The following is a 16,906-nucleotide window of genomic DNA, read 5'->3' on the forward strand; positions in this document are numbered from 1 at the left end:
GCTTCTCGTCACCACGTCCCTCCTCTCGGTGCTCCTCTTCACCTTCGACCTCCTTCTCCGAGTGCCGCGATCTCACCGACGCCGAGCGCTGGCGCTCTGAGATCCTCCGCGAGATCGGCGCCAAGGTCGCCGAGATCCAGAACGAGGGTCTCGACGAGCACCGCCTCCGCGACCTCAACGATGAGATCAACAAACTCCTCCACGAGCGTGGCCACTGGGAGCGCCGCATCGTTGAGCTCGAATTGTTGTTGTCAAAACCCCAATCCAGCCTTCTATTTCCGATCGAGCCCCAAACGAGGCAGGTACAAGGCCGACGCCAGCGCAGGTGCGGATGGCGATGGGAGCGACAGTTTGTGCGACGGTCGCAGACGCCATGGTGACGTTCTTATGGGTGTTGTGAGCCTCCGCGCTCGGTGTCTCCACGGCAGTCGTCACGTCGTACCAGGAGGCACAGGAGGGCGCTAGCCACTATGCGCTTCTCGTCACCACGTCCCTCCTCTCGGTGCTCCTCTTCACCTTCGACCTCCTCTGCGGTGTGCTCGGGGGCGCTAGCTTCAACCCCACCGACTTTGTCGTCTCCTATGCCGCCGGACTCGATAGCCCTTCCCTCTTCTCTATTGCGCTCCGCTTCTCGGCGCAGGTAAGTAACGATGGGCTTTCCCTTATCCTCTGGCCCTCATGTATTCAGTGGAATCAATCGAATTCTAAGGCAGCATCTTTGTTAGGCCGTCGGTGTTGTGGGTGATGCCCTGGCCATCTCGGAGCTGATGCAGGCGCAGTATAAGCACACGCTCGCGGGCCCCTCACTCAAGGTGGATCCCCACACCGGTGCTCTAGCCGAAGGGATGCTCACCTTCGTCATCACCCTGACCATGCTCTGGGTCATCATAAAGGGTCCTAGCAACATCATCCTTAAGGCCTTGCTGCTCTCAACCTCCATCGTCTCCGTCATCCTCGCAGGAGCAGAGTACAAAGGACCGTCTATGAACCCAGCTAATGTCAGTATCTTGCCTTTCCTTTGCTTCAATATATGCATCATATGCATCTAAAATGTACCAATCATGTGCATCATATATGTGCACAATATGTGCATCATATGCATCTGAAATGCTCCTGTGTTGGTTACCTTCATGTTTGGTTTCCTTGTGGTTTCGTTCTTTGCGCCGGGAAGCATACCTATACATTGTATAATCCTGGTTTGTACCAATCAAGACACTCAAATTCTCCATGCTTTCAGTTTGCTTCAAAGTCCACGGGTAGTTTCTAGACACCATCTACTTCTTACTACTAATTTCATTACCAGTCAACTGTTTTTCATGTGTGATATTGCACCATGGACCCCCTACAGCTTCAGAAGTACAAGTACCATTCCTAAAATTTAATATCCAAAAACTATAATGGGCTTGGGAGAGTTAGGAATAAAAGATCATACATACTGATGGGGATGTCATGGCCAAAACTCAGTGTCAGGTTGCAAAGTTTCCATGTACTATAGCACTTACCAGAGAAGTCTTTGTTAAGAAAACATACTGCCACAAATATTGGTACGAACTTGGTAGTTCGCAGCATCTTTTTATTTTTTACCACTACCCATCAGTTGTAGTTATATTTTAACTATGTTGGGGTTCCCCTTCCTGGCTCCTCTGCTTTGCGTGCGTTCGGTTCTTAGCCCGATCGATCCGCCGCTGTACTCGACTCAGCACGCTGCGCATAGAAGGAGCTTCAAGGACGTTTACTTGGTTTATGAGCTCATGGACACTGATCTGCATCAAATAATTAAGTCATCTCAACCACTATCTAATGATCATTGCCTGTATTTTCTTTTCTAGGTAAGTTTCGCAAGGATCCCGTTTTCAAATAGTTACGTCCTTTGCTCTTGTTTCTTTATTGATATTGATATAGTATGTTCAGTAATCTGTTATCAGTCATCACATTCTAAAAGTATAGCCATTTTTTACATGAACCGAGGGGTGTTAAGTTATCTCTGTTGTCACACGGAATCTATTATCAAATTGACACAATTCTGTTATGTGATCTGAAATCGGCAAAATTCAGCCCAATAACTACATGTATCAGAATGGGGATAAACAAAGGACTCATATGATCTTAGCTCCTGCTCCCAGTCTCACCATTACTTTTTGTCTGTATGAATTAGTAGTATCTCTAGATACACTAATTCAATTTGAGACAGTTCCTTGCGACTTCGTGACAGAAGTGAGCATCTTTCTTTTGATACAGTTGTAGAATTTCTTTATTAGTGTATTGATGATATTTTGATACAGTTTGATATTTATTCACAGGTGGGCTTTACTAGTTATTATCCAAAATTCACAGGGGGATTTACCAGTTATTATCCAAAATTCAGAAAATCTAAAGAGTATATACCTTCCATATCCAAATATGCCCAAAGGTTAAGGTGATAAGCATGGAACAAACATGTTTTAAGAGTCTTATCCAGTTAAATCAGTTTATCCCTAAGTGCTCTGCAATGAAGTGTTAGACTTTAATTGCGTTATGACTGCTCTATGTATCAGTGTATGTGTTAGCTATGGTGTTATAGGCCTAATGCAGCCCATACATCCTAGCATGTAAGCTGTCAAATCAAATAGGCCTAGGAGACATATCAAGAAATTTGAAGTATGAATGTACCCTACTCTCAGATCAGCCATTACAGATTACAAATCAAGAAGCAATACAAGCAGTTGCATGCGAAGGGAACAAGTACCTTCTTGGTGCCGAACTTGACAACACTGTAGGTATTGTTGGTGCTCTGGAACTGGCGGAGACGTGGAGTCACTTGCAGGTGTGGACATCATACTCAATAAGCAGCAGACGATTGATCATAGTTGGAAACTCCAATAATACAGGCAAGCAAAAGTATGTTTCATATAGTTAGGTGCCCGTGCATTGATATGATTTTCTTTATATCACATAGGTAAACATTTTTATATGGGATAGTTGTTCAAACATATCCAAACCTTTATAATAATACTAACCATGAACATAAGTCGACATATTTCAATAAGTTTATAAATCTGGCATATCCAATTTCATTTATCTTCTGTTTATACTATGTATCATGTAAGAAAGAGAAGAAAAAATGTCTATGAGGAAGAAACTAAGAGAAGTAAATATCTCCATTGTTCTTGTACCACAAGCCAAAAAAACTAATTCTCTCTGCATACTTACTAAGTATGTTCATATTGTGTTGTTGTACATACACAATTACAGATTACCTGGCTGCATTAAATGGTGAACAGACTGAAGGAGCAAAATTATATGTAGAAGTAAAAATTATTGGAATTGATAAGAGAAAATGTAATATCAAAATTTGTCGGTAAAATAGAGAAATATTGTCTTGATAGATAAGACTTCTTGGTTTTTGATGTTTCAACGCATAGAAACAACATAAGTGAACCTGACACTCCTACCAAACATGATGTCCGACACAATTCATAGTTATCTACCAAAAATTATTGGAATAACATGTGCCTGTACTCTTTTAATTGACTTGAGTATGCAGTTATTTCAGATTTTCCAAAGCAATATCATATTTAGTGTAGATTTTGGTGAGACTGATAGCAGTGAAATAGGCTTTGGTCCATCAACCTTGGTATATAATCTAATGCCTCTAGCTAATTTTTATTAGCCTTGTTTTTTGTGCTCACTTTGTTGCTGCTGAAAATAAACACAGACTAATATGAATGGATGATTTGTGCTTTGCAATGTAGAGTGTCCTATTCTGAATGAAAATTTTGTGGCACCATTGAACAGTTAGCCTTGATCTTCTTACCTCCAAAAGCATATTGCCTGCTTATATGTGATAATATGGTTGCTATTTTTTCATCATTCATGAATAGAACGTTCACATGAGCTGACCAGTATAATTAATCTAACCAAAGGGTTATATCTTTCTTGTTTTTAGATCTGGACTTACTAAATCTTAGTTAATTTATATGGCTCGTGTACCCTCTCTTGTAGTTGTGGAGTCCAAGGACGAAAGGATCTCAGTTGCTTTAGCATTTGCTGGTCATCAGGAAGGTGATGTTGTTGTCTCCTCACTCACTAAACTCTCTACTTGTCTCGTCACCATTTCACTGCATGGCATGGCATTCAACTTTCAAATAATTCAATTTATGCATTCAAGTATATAAAACAATCTGAAATCATCAAATGTAATCCACCAGAGGTGGTTAGAAAAATGCCTAAAAAGGACCAAACAGGAATATGAAAGGCTTCAAATGTAGTCCCCTTTACTGTGACTACATTCTTATTTTTTAGATTTGAAGGATATTCACTTCATATGCCCTTTACACAAAAGGAACCATTTAGGTCCAATCTATCAACGAAAGGACCTTAGGCAGTGTAACCCTGATTCTAATGTTAATACTTTGAGAATTAAACTGGTTTACAATGTCATCATATCCCTGTTTGGTACACTTGGTGATTTCATATTGTTCTCCCAAAGCTGCTTGTAGCCTCCAAACCTGAAAGTGGGCAAGGGGAAGTTAATGTTTACGATGATGTGAACCAAACATGAATATGAAAGGCTTCAAAATATAGTCCCCTTTGCCATGACTGCATTCTTATTCAAAATGTTTGGTGGTTTCAGTACATTCTAGATGTTTCTCACTTGATAATCTTTGTTTTCCAACAGAAAAATGTTTTGTACCAATGCATGTGCCTCTAAGGCCTTGGCAGCATCAAGGCTATGGAAATTCTTATGTAGGTAACTGATACATTTTTCTAACCCTGTTTAAATGTACCATTGGAAACAAGGACATCTCTTGAAAGGGAAATGTGCCTTTGGGCCATTTCTAAGTATTTTGGTGATTTAGTGCCTAACACAGGTGCCTAATTGTAAAATGGTGGACAAAGTACAAATCAAGGATAAAGGTATGTTTCTCAGACTTAGTACATTGTTTTAGAGACTAATGTATTGTGTCTAAGTGCTGGAAACAGGAAAAATCCAATTGGAAATGTCTTGGCTCGAGCAGCCAAGAATCTGCTCAGTCTGGGTGCACCGGACTGTCCGGTGGTGCACCGGACAATGTCCTGTGCGCCAGGCTGGCTTGGGCAAAGTGGCTGCTCTCGGGACTTCGACGGCGGTGTACGGCTATAATTCACCGGACTGTCCGGTGGTGCACCGGACTGTCCGGTGGGCCGTTCACAGGCGAACTCGTCGCTCTCGGGAATTCATCGTCGACGTACGGCTATAATTCACCGGACTGTCCGGTGTGCACCGGACTGTCCGGTGAGCCAACGGTCGGCAGGGCCAACGGTCGGCCGCGCGATCTGCGCGGGACACGTGGCCGAGCCAACGGCTAGAAGGGGGCACCGGTCTGTCCGGTGGTGCACCGGACATGTCCGGTGCGCCAACGGCTCTCTGGCTACCAACGGTCGACTGTGCCATTTATGGAAGGAAATCGGGCACCGGACAGTGTCCGGTGTGCACCGGACTGTCCGGTGCGCCAGTCGACAGAAGGCAAGATCAGCCTTCCTAGATTGCTCTCAACGGCTCCTAACTGCCTTAGGGCTATAAAAGGGACCCCTGGGCGCATGGAGGAGTACACCAAGCATCTCCTAAGCATTCCTAAGCACCAAGACATCGATTCCGCGCCTTTGATTCCTTGCGATAGCGATTAGAGCTCTAGTTGAGTGGTGAACTCATTGAGTTGTGTTGTGAGCTCTCATTGCGACTTGTGTGCGTGGTGTTGCTGTGATTTCTTGTCTTGAGTGCGTTGCTAATCCCTCCCTTGCTCCGTGCTTCTTTGTGAACTTTAAGTGTAAGGGCGAGAGGCTCCAATTTGTGGAGATTCCTCGCAAACGAGATTGAGTCAAGCAAACAAAACACCGTGGTATTCAAGTGGGTCTTTGGACCGCTTGAGAGGGGTTGATTGTAACCCTCGTCCGTTGGGACGCCACAACGTGGAGTAGGCAAGCGTTGGTCTTGGCCGAACCACGGGATAACCACCGTGCCATCTCTGTGATTGATCTTTGTTGGTTATTGTGTTTTGTTGAGGATTCCTCTTTAGCCACTTGGCAATTATTGTGCTAACAATTAACCAAGTCTTGTGGCTTAAGTTTTTGAAGTGTTACAGGATCACCTATTCACCCCCCCTCTAGGTGCTCTCAATTGGTATCGGAGCCGTTCTCTTCACAAAGGGACTAACCGCCCGAAGAGATGGATCCTAAGGGGAAGGGAATCGTGATCAACGACAAAGAGAAGGAATCCTTCATCAACGAGCCGAAGGACGACAAGCCTACCGACTCCGGCTCGGGCCATAGACGGAAGGAAGGGAAGAAGAAGAAGACGAGGCGCATCAAGGAGATCGTCTACTACGACGACAGCGATGAATCTACTTCTTCCCAAAAGGACGATGACCACAACGACTACGAGAGAAGGAAACCGGTTAATTTGAACTTTTCTTTTGACTACCCTCGTATTCCGCAAAGTTCAAATTCACATTTGCTCTCCATTCCTCTCGGCAAGCCTCCACACTTTGATGGGGAGGACTACGGATTTTGGAGCCACAAAATGCGTAGTCACCTATTCTCTCTCCATCCTAGTATATGGGAGATTGTAGAGAGTGGAATCCACTTTGATAGTTCGGATAGTCCCATGTTCATTAATGAACAAATTCATAAGAATGCACAAGCTACTACTGTTCTTCTAGCTTCATTGTGCAGGGATGAATACCACAAAGTGAGCGTCTTGGATAACGCCAAGCAGATCTGGGACACCCTCAAGATTTCTCATGAGGGGAACGACGTCACCTTGCTCACCAAGATGGAGTTGGTGGAGGGCGAGCTTGGACGGTTCGCGATGATAAGGGGCGAGGAGCCGACACAAACATACAACCGGCTCAAGACCCTTATCAACAAAATAAAGAGCTACGGAAGCACGCGATGGATGGACCACGACGTCGTCCGACTGATGCTAAGGTCCTTTACCGTTCTTGATCCTCATTTGGTAAATAATATTCGTGAGAATCCCAGGTACACCAAAATGTCGCCCGAAGAAGTCCTTGGAAAATTCGTTAGCGGGCGGATGATGATCAAGGAGGCGAGGTACATGGACGACGCCTTGAATGGTCCGATCAACGAGCCGCAACCCCTTGCTCTCAAGGCAACAAGAAGCAAGGAGGCGCTACCTAGTAAGGTGGCACAAATTGAGGCAGTCGGACTTAATGATGAAGAGATGGCCCTCATCATCAAAAGATTCAAGACGACGCTTAAAGGTCGCAAGGGACAGCCAAGCAAGACCAAAGCCAAGGGGAAGCGCTCATGCTTCAAATGCGGTAAGCTTGGTCATTTTATTGCTAACTGTCCCGACAATGATAGTGATCAAGACCAAGGGAACAAGAGGGGAAGAAGAAGAATTATAAGAAGGCAAAGGGCGAGGCTCATCTTGGCAAGGAGTGGGATTCGGACTGCTCCTCGTCCGACTTTGACAATGAAGGACTCGCCGCCACCGCCTTCAACAAGTCATCCCTCTTCCCCAATGAGCGTCACACATGCCTTATGGCAAGGGAGAAGAAGGTATGTACTCGAGACTCTACTTATGCTTCTTCAAGTGAGGACGAATCTAGTGATGAAGATGAAATAGATTATTCATGTCTATTTAAAGGCCTAGATAGTAATAAAATTGATAAAATCAATGAATTGATTGATGCCTTGAATGAAAAGGATAGGCTTTTAGAAAAGCAAGAGGATTTGTTGTATGATGAACATGATAAATTTGTAGAGGCACAAAAATCCTATGCCTTAGAAGTTAAAAGAAATGAAATGCTTTCTTATGAACTATCTACTTGTCATGAAACCATTTCTACTTTACAAGGTGTTAACAATGATTTAAATGCTAAATTAGCAAATAAATCTAATTCTTGTGTAGAACACGTTATGATTTGCACTAGGTGTAAGGATTTTGATATTGATGCCTGTAGTGGACACCTAGTTTCAATCTCGAGATTGAATGATGAAGTAGCTAGTCTTAATGCCCAACTTAAGACTAGCAAAAGTGATTTCGATAAGCTAAAATTTGCAAGGGATGCCTACACGATTGGTAGACACCCCTCAATTAAGGATGGACTTGGCTTCAAGAGGGAAGCCAAGGACTTAACAAGCCATAAGGCTCCCATCTCCACCAAGGAGAAAGGGAAGGCCCCTATGGCAAGTAGCACTAAAAAGAACCATGCTTTTATGTACAACGATAGAAGACAGTCTCATAGGAGTTGCAATGCTTTTGATTCACATGACTCGTATGCTATGTTTGCTCCTAGTTCTTCCTATATGCATGGTAGAGATATGCCTAGGAAAAATGTTCATCATGTGCCTAGAAAAAATTTTGTTCATGCTTCTAGGAAAGTTATGAATGGTCCCTCTACAATTTATCATGCTTTGAATGCTTCCTTTGCTATTTGTAGAAAGGATAGGAAGATAGTTGCTAGGAAATTAGGGGCAAAATGCAAGGGTGATAAAACTTGCATTTGGGTCCCTAAGGAAATTGTGACTAACCTTGTAGGACCCAACAAGAGTTGGGTACCTAAGACCCAAGCCTAAATTTGCCTTGCAGGTTTATGCATCCGGGGGCTCAAGCTGGATTATCGACAGCGGATGCACAAACCATATGACGGGGGAGAAGATGTTCACCTCCTACGTCAAGAATAAGGATTCCCAAGATTCAATCATATTCGGTGATGGGAACCAAGGCAAGGTGAAAGGTTTAGGCAAGATTGCAATATCAAATGAGCACTCTATCTCTAATGTGTTTTTAGTTGAGTCTCTTGGATATAATTTACTATCTGTCAGTCAATTATGTAATATGGGATATAATTGTTTATTTACAAATATAGATGTGTCTGTCTTTAGAAGATGTGATGGTTCACTAGCTTTTAAGGGTGTACTAGACGGCAAACTTTACTTAGTTGATTTTGCAAAAGAAGAGGCCGGTCTAGATGCATGTTTAATGGCTAAGACTTGCATGGGCTGGTTGTGGCATCGCCGCTTAGCACATGTGGGGATGAAGAACCTCCACAAGCTTCTAAAGGGAGAACACGTGATAGGTCTAACCAATGTTCATTTCGAAAAAGATAGACCTTGTGCAGCTTGTCAAGCAGGGAAACAGGTGGGAAGAGCACATCACAGCAAGAATGTGATGACCACTTCAAGACCTCTGGAGCTGCTGCATATGGACCTCTTCGGACCTGTCGCCTATCTGAGCATAGGAGGGAGTAAGTATGGTCTAGTTATTGTTGATGACTTTTCCCGCTTCACTTGGGTGTTCTTTTTGCAGGATAAGTCTGAAACCCAAGGGACCCTCAAGCGCTTCCTCAGGAGAGCTCAAAATGAGTTTGAGCTCAAAGTGAAGAAGATAAGGAGCGACAACGGGTCCGAATTCAAGAATCTTCAAGTGGAGGAGTTCCTTGAGGAGGAGGGGATCAAGCACGAGTTCTCCGCTCCCTACACACCTCAGCAAAATGGTGTGGTAGAGAGGAAGAACAGGACGCTCATTGATATGGCGAGGACTATGCTTGGAGAGTTCAAGACCCCCGAGTGCTTTTGGTCGGAAGCCGTGAACACGGCTTGCCACGCCATCAACAGGGTCTACCTTCACCGCCTCCTCAAGAAGACTTCATATGAGCTGCTAACCGGTAACAAACCCAATGTATCGTACTTTCATGTATTTGGGAGTAAATGCTGCATTCTAGTGAAGAAGGGTAGGAATTCCAAATTTGCTCCCAAAGCTGTAGAAGGGTTTTTATTAGGTTATGACTCAAATACAAAGGCGTATAGGGTCTTCAACAAATCATCGGGTTTGGTTGAAGTCTCTAGCAACGTTGTATTTGATGAGACTAATGGCTCTCCAAGAGAGCAAGTTGTTGATCTTGATGATGTAGATGAAGAAGACGTTCCAACGGCCGCGATACGCACCATGGCGATTGGAGATGTACGGCCTCAGGAACATTTGGTGCAATATCAACCGTCTTCCTCAACTATGGTGCATCCCCCAACCCAAGATGACGAACATGTACCTCAAGTGGAGGCGCATGATCAAGGGGGAGCACAAGATGTTCAAGTTGAAGAGGGAGAAGCACCTCAGGCACCTCCTACCCAAGTTCGAGCGACGATCCAAAGGGATCATCCCGTCGACCAAATATTGGGCGATATTAGCAAGGGAGTAACTACTCGCTCAAGATTAGTTAATTTTTGTGAGCATTACTCTTTTGTCTCTTCTATTGAGCCTTTCAGGGTAGAAGAGGCCTTGCTAGATCCGGACTGGGTGTTGGCCATGCAGGAGGAACTCAACAATTTCAAGCGCAATGAAGTTTGGACACTGGTGCCTCGCCCCAAGCAAAATGTTGTGGGAACCAAGTGGGTGTTCCGCAACAAACAGGACGAGCACGGGGTGGTGACAAGGAACAAGGCTCGGCTTGTGGCAAAAGGTTATGCCCAAGTCGCAGGTTTGGACTTTGAGGAGACTTTTGCTCCTGTGGCTAGGCTAGAATCAATTCGTATCTTGCTAGCATATGCCGCTCACCATTCTTTCAGGTTGTACCAAATGGATGTGAAGAGCGCTTTCCTCAACGGGCCGATCAAGGAGGAGGTGTACGTAGAGCAACCCCCTGGCTTCGAGGATGAACGGTACCCTGACCACGTGTGTAAGCTCTCTAAGGCGCTCTATGGACTTAAGCAAGCCCCAAGAGCATGGTATGAATGCCTTAGAGACTTTTTAATTGCTAATGCTTTCAAGGTTGGGAAAGCTGATCCAACTCTTTTTACTAAGACTTGCGATGGTGATCTTTTTGTGTGCCAAATTTATGTCGATGACATAATATTTGGTTCTACTAATCAAAAGTCGTGTGAAGAGTTTAGCAGGGTGATGACGCAGAAATTCGAGATGTCGATGATGGGCGAGTTGAACTACTTCCTTGGGTTCCAAGTGAAGCAACTCAAGGACGGCACCTTTATCTCCCAAACGAAGTACACGCAAGATTTGCTAAAGAGGTTTGGGATGAAGGACGCCAAGCCCGCAAAGACGCCGATGGGAACCGACGGACACACCGACCTCAACAAAGGTGGTAAGTCCGTTGATCAAAAAGCATACCGGTCCATGATAGGTTCTTTGCTTTATTTATGTGCTAGTAGACCAGATATTATGCTTAGCATATGCATGTGTGCTAGATTTCAATCCGATCCTAAGGAGTGTCACTTAGTGGCTGTGAAGCAAATTCTTAGATATTTAGTCGCTACGCCTTGCTTCGGGATCTGGTATCCAAAGGGGTCTAACTTTGACTTGATTGGGTACTCGGATTCCGACTATGCTGGATGTAAGGTCGATAGGAAGAGTACATCGGGGACGTGCCAATTCTTAGGAAGGTCCCTGGTGTCATGGAATTCTAAGAAACAAACTTTCGTTGCCCTATCCACCGCTGAGGTCGAGTACGTTGCCGCAGGACAGTGTTGCGCGCAACTACTTTGGATGAGGCAAACCCTCCGGGACTTTGGCTACAATCTGAGCAAAGTCCCACTCCTATGTGATAATGAGAGTGCTATCCGAATAGCGGAAAATCCTGTTGAGCACAGTCGCACAAAGCACATTGACATCCGGCATCACTTTTTGAGAGACCACCAGCAAAAGGGGGATATCGAAGTGTTTCATGTTAGCATTGAGAACCAGCTAGCCGATATCTTTACCAAGCCTCTAGATGAGAAGACCTTTTGCAGGCTGCGTAGTGAGCTCAATATCTTAGATTCGCGGAACTTGGATTGAAATGTAGCATACATGTGTTTATGCCTTTGATCATGTTCATTCTGCATGTTGTTGCTTATTGTTGTGCTCAAGTTGTACAAACACTCCCTGGACCTCACAAGTCCTGTTTGCAAGTGATGCACATATTTAGGGGGAGCTGTGCTACAACTTGACCCTTTGAGACTAACCATGTACTTGAGTTTGGTTGTTTTAGTCTCCAAGGAGAATTGAAAGGGAAAAGGTGGACTTGGACCATGCAAGACTTCCACTGCACTCCGATGAAAAGAGTAACTTTTCCAAGTTCATCTTTATACTCTTATTGCCTTTGTGTTCTTATTTGAAGATTTTGGTGAGGCAATGGGGTTAAAGGGCCAAGATTGATCCCGTTTTGGTGCTTGATGCCAAAGGGGGAGAAAATAAAGGCCAAAGCAATAGATGGATCAGCTACCACTTGAGAAATTTTGAAAATAGTAGATTAGAGCTTTTGGTTTGTCAAAACTCTTTTATTGTCTCTTATGTCAAAAGTTGGCCTCTTGTGGGGAGAAGTGTTGATTATGGGAAAAGGGGGAGTTTTTGAAATCCTTGATCAAATTTCTTTGGAAAACCTCTCTTTATGTCTCTACAAGTGGATTTGACTTAGAGATAGGAATTTGAGTTTGATTTGCAAAAACAAACCAAGTGGTGGCATAGAGTGATCCATATATGTCAAATTTGAATCAAAACAGTTTTGAGTTCTTAGTTGAATTGATTTTGTACTTGTTCTACTTGCTTTATGTTGTGTTGGCATAAATCACCAAAAAGGGGGAGATTGAAAGGGAAATGTGCCTTTGGGCCATTTCTAAGTATTTTGGTGATTTAGTGCCCAACACAGGTGCCTAATTGTAAAATGGTGGACAAAGTACAAATCAAGGATAAAGGTATGTTTCTCAGACTTAGTACATTGTTTTAGAGACTAATGTATTGTGTCTAAGTGCTGGAAACAGGAAAAATCCAATTGGAAATGTCTTGGCTCGAGCAGTCAAGAATCTGCTCAGTCTGGGTGCACCGGACTGTCCGGTGGTGCACCGGACAGTGTCCGGTGCGCCAGGCTGGCTTGGGCAAAGTGGCTGCTCTCGGGACTTCGACGGCGGTGTACGACTATAATTCACCGGACTGTCCGGTGGTGCACCGGACTGTCCGGTGGGCCATTCACAGGCGAACTCGTCGCTCTCGGGAATTCATCGTCGACGTACGGCTATAATTCACCGGACTGTCCGGTGTGCACCGGACTGTCCGGTGAGCCAACGGTCGGCAGGGCCAACGGTCGGTCGCGCGATCTGCACGGGACACGTGGCCGAGCCAACGGCTAGAAGGGGGCACCGGTCTGTCCGGTGTGCACTGGACATGTCCGGTGCGCCAACGGCTCTCTGGCTACCAACGGTCGACTGTGCCATTTATGGAAGGAAATCGGGCACCGGACAGTGTCCGGTGTGCACCGGACTGTCTGGTGCGCCAGTCGACAGAAGGCAAGATCAGCCTTCCTAGATTGCTCTCAACGGCTCCTAGCTGCCTTGGGGCTATAAAGGGACCCCTAGGCGCATGGAGGAGTACACCAAGCATCTCCTAAGCATTCCTAAGCACCAAGACATCGATTCCGCGTCTTTGATTCCTTGCGATAGCGATTAGAGCTCTAGTTGAGTGGTGAACTCATTGAGTTGTGTTGTGAGCTCTCATTGCGACTTGTGTGTGTGGTGTTGCTGTGATTTCTTGTCTTGAGTGTGTTGCTAATCCCTCCCTTGCTCCGTGCTTCTTTGTGAACTTTAAGTGTAAGGGCGAGAGGCTCCAATTTGTGGAGATTCCTCGCAAACGGGATTGAGTCAAGCAAACAAAACACCGTGGTATTCAAGTGGGTCTTTGGACCGCTTGAGAGGGGTTGATTGCAACCCTCGTCCGTTGGGACGCCACAACGTGGAGTAGGCAAGCGTTGGTCTTGGCCGAACCACGGGATAACCACCGTGCCCTCTGTGATTGATCTTTGTTGGTTATTGTGTTTTGTTGAGGATTCCTCTTTAGCCACTTGGCAATTATTGTGCTAACAATTAACCAAGTCTTGTGGCTTAAGTTTTTGAAGTGTTACAGGATCACCTATTCACCCCCCCCCTCTAGGTGCTCTCATCTCTGGATATCAATGTTGATCGAGATGATTTACAAAGAAAAGTTGTGAGACCACCAGCAAATCTACTGGTGTTTGAAGGGGACGGTTTACATGAAGAAGCTATCGGTCAATCGTTGGCTGCATGAAAATGCTCACCTTGTGTTGGATTGCTATTTGCTTTTCTCTACAATTGTGAAACTTAGCTCTGTTTTTAAATTGTCAACAATAGAAGTAGCTTGGTATGTTCATCTATGATACAATTTAGGAGTAGTTTGTTGTTGAATGTTTAGGTTGCAACAATTATTTTGTTTGGAGTTGTGGAACACTTTTTTTAGATGTTATTTTTAGTTTTAAACCAACAATATAGCACTTGCTTTCCTGTTTATTTTTGCAGTGTCGTTGCATTTATTCAATGCAACCACTATGTAAGTAGGTAAGTCGATATTCACATTCGCAATCACATCCACAATCTTAATATATCTTAATAAAATATGTTGATTCTGTAGCAACGCACGAGCATATACCTAGTAAAAACATAATTATGTATAGTAGTCGATTGTGCTAATTGATGTTAGGGCTAGTTTGGAAGTCACAAAACCAGAGGGGATTTGAGGGCTAGAACCCTTTTTATTCAAATTTGAATAAGAAGGGGGTTCCAGTCCCTCTAATCCTATCCGGTTTTATGGCTCTCAAACTAGACTTTAATGTAAATATCTTACTCGGGGAGATAGAATGACGACAGATATTAAAAATATAAAATATACACTTATGGACTCGCTCCTCTTATCTGTCTTGTTTTTTTTGTCAGTTATTCCTTTTTGTCCTAATCGAACCTGAACAATTTCCAGATGGTTTTTTTGTCCTCGTTTAGTTTTGCTTCTCTCTGTTTTTATTTTTAATCTTTTTTAAAATATATTCATAATTATAACTGGGAAAGTACCATTGGCTCTTGATCACTAACAGTATGTATGTTCCAGCCAATGGCCGGAGCTTGCAACAAGGACCTGACAAAGATGATACCGATGGAAATAGTGAGCAGGCTCAAGAGGAATCAATGAAAAAAGGCCCATGATGCAACAGATAAAACAGCTACAGCTGATGATGTACATCTTTTTTCTTTTCTTTTTCTATTTCTTTTCAAACTCATGCATGACTCAAATTAAATGAATGTGCAACAAATTCATTCATCAAACAAAATGCACATGTGCTTCGGCATAATGCATCAACCATTTTTCTCTTAGGGTTTTTATTTTATTACGCTTAACACTTACATATAAAGCAAAATATTTCTCTATAATTTAGGGAAAAGAAAAGAAAGGCAAAGGAAACATAGGGTAACCCTGAATTTTGCATATAGAGAAAAGGAATTTTTATACCAAAATTCAAAGTGTTACACTATGATGTGCAAAATCAGACATATGGTCTTGTGGAGTCGTTTTGTTCGTTCTTGTCGTTGGCTACATCCCTTTCCTGGGCCCAAACTTGATGGAGATGTATCAAAGGATCCAGCATGGTGATTTCAGGTGCCCCAACCTGATTTCACATAAACTCAAGAAGCTGTTGTACAAGATTCTAGACGCCAACCGTAGAAGGAGGACTTCGATTCAGGAGATAAAAGAGTCAACCTGGTTCCGGAAGGGTCATAGGGAGGTCCTTGCAGTGAAGGAGAAAGTTCTTAGTGAGGGTGCCATCACAAATGCTTCCCCAGTGCTTGCTGCTAGGCGCAAGGAGATTCCTCACGAAGATATGAAGCCTCTGGCTACCACGAACCTAAATGCTTTTGAGATCATCTCACTCTCAGTAGGGTTGGATCTATCTGGTCTGTTTTGTAAGCAACGAGACTCTTACTCTCGTCGAGAGGATAACACTACGAGTTAGGGCAATTTTTTGTTTATTTTCTTAAACACTACACAATTTCATACACATCTAAGGGTTGAGGATACATATTTATAGCCCTAGGGGCTGCACTACACACTACACTAACAAAGGTGTTGTCCTCTAGATGCTAAAGCATAAGATGTTGTCCTCTAGATGCTAAATTGCAGTAAAAAAACTGCAGCACAAGGTGCACACAAAGGTGATGTCCTCTAGATACTAAAGCACAAGATGATGTCCTCTAGATACTAAAGTGCAGTCAAAAACTGTAGCACAAGGTGATATTGTCCTAGCTGCAGTCCTCCACACCTACGTCCTCCACACTGCAGCAAGGCTGCTGTCATGCAGTCAAAAAGATCGAGATGCTGTTGTTGTTGTCCTTCCCACTCACCACGAGACTTATTCCAACATGTTTATCAAGGAGTGTAGGAAGAAGACAAGGTTCACTTTAGATAAGCCTATGTTGGCCATCATCTCAATGCTTGAAGACATCACAAAATCACTAAAACTTAGGATAAGGAAGAAGGACAACAACATGGTCAGGATTCAAGGGAAGAAGCAGGGGAGCAATGGTGTCCTTCAGTTTGACACGCAGATCTTTGAGATTACACCATCCTGCCATCTCGTTCATATGAAACAAACCAGTGGCGATCTACTTGAGTATCAGAAACTGTTGGAAGAGGGCATTCGGCCAGGGTTGAAGGACGTTGTCTAGGCCTGGCATGGATGATCTGCAGTAGAAGCAGGAGTTGCTTCGGATGTCTCACGTAGATTCTGTTCTACATTCTATTCTTTTTTTAGCAGCTACATTCTTTTTTGTATTAGTGGTGATATGAGCCATTAGGTAGTGTTTTGTTCAGCTATAATTAATGGGGAGCTGAGTTTTTGTGTTACGTTCTGAAGGTTGTTACAGTTTTGTAATGGCTGTCAACATAAATAATGAAAACAAACGTTGTTGATCCTTAAAAAGGGTCGAGCTTTCCAGGAGATACATTAGTAGTTTGATGTGTGGTAGATGCAACCATATTATCCTCTTGCAACATTATGCAGTGATGCATGATGCATACAAATATTTAGTGCAAAGAGGAGAGGCTGACTGAAACCCTAGCGGAGCATACATGTTACTACAGCACGACATTCAGAAG

The 16,906-nt window shown here is 43.8% G+C and overlaps 2 pseudogenes; both read left to right on the forward strand.

The window, feature by feature from the left end:
* Positions 1-331: 331 nt before the first annotated feature.
* Positions 332-14,944, forward strand: LOC103645246 (aquaporin SIP1-1-like; annotated as a pseudogene).
* Positions 14,945-15,287: 343 nt separating this feature from the next.
* Positions 15,288-16,491, forward strand: LOC109942010 (CBL-interacting protein kinase 14-like; annotated as a pseudogene).
* The last annotated feature ends 415 nt before the right edge of the window (positions 16,492-16,906 follow it).

Source organism: Zea mays, chromosome 1, assembly GCF_902167145.1.
Source record: "Zea mays cultivar B73 chromosome 1, Zm-B73-REFERENCE-NAM-5.0, whole genome shotgun sequence".
Taxonomy (NCBI): domain Eukaryota; kingdom Viridiplantae; phylum Streptophyta; class Magnoliopsida; order Poales; family Poaceae; genus Zea; species Zea mays.